This window comes from Nasonia vitripennis, unplaced genomic scaffold, assembly GCF_009193385.2.
Source record: "Nasonia vitripennis strain AsymCx unplaced genomic scaffold, Nvit_psr_1.1 unplaced0006, whole genome shotgun sequence".
Lineage (NCBI taxonomy): Eukaryota > Metazoa > Arthropoda > Insecta > Hymenoptera > Pteromalidae > Nasonia > Nasonia vitripennis.
In genome coordinates this window covers 4,604-5,000 of record NW_022279785.1, presented here as the reverse complement: position 1 = coordinate 5,000, position 397 = coordinate 4,604, and positions in this window count along the sequence as shown.

Genomic DNA, 397 nt, shown 5'->3' with positions numbered 1-397 from the left:
AGCGTCAATGAGTAATGTGCGAGCACGAATGAGTGATGTGCGAGCGTCAATGAGTGATGTGCGAGCGTCAATGAGTGATGTGCGAGCACGAATGAGTGATGTGCGAGCACGAATGAGTAATATGCGAGCGTCAATGAGTAATGTGCGAGCACGAATGAGTGATGTGCGAGCACGAATGAGTGATGTGCGAGCACGAATGAGTAATATGCGAGCGTCAATGAGTAATGTGCGAGCACGAATGAGTGATGTGCGAGCAAGAATGAGCAATGTGCGAGCAAGAATGAGCAATGTGCGAGCGTCAATGAGTGATGTGCGAGCGTCAATGAGTGATGTGCGAGCACAAATGAGTGATGTGCGAGCGTCAATGAGTGATGTGCGAGCGTCAACGAGTAATATG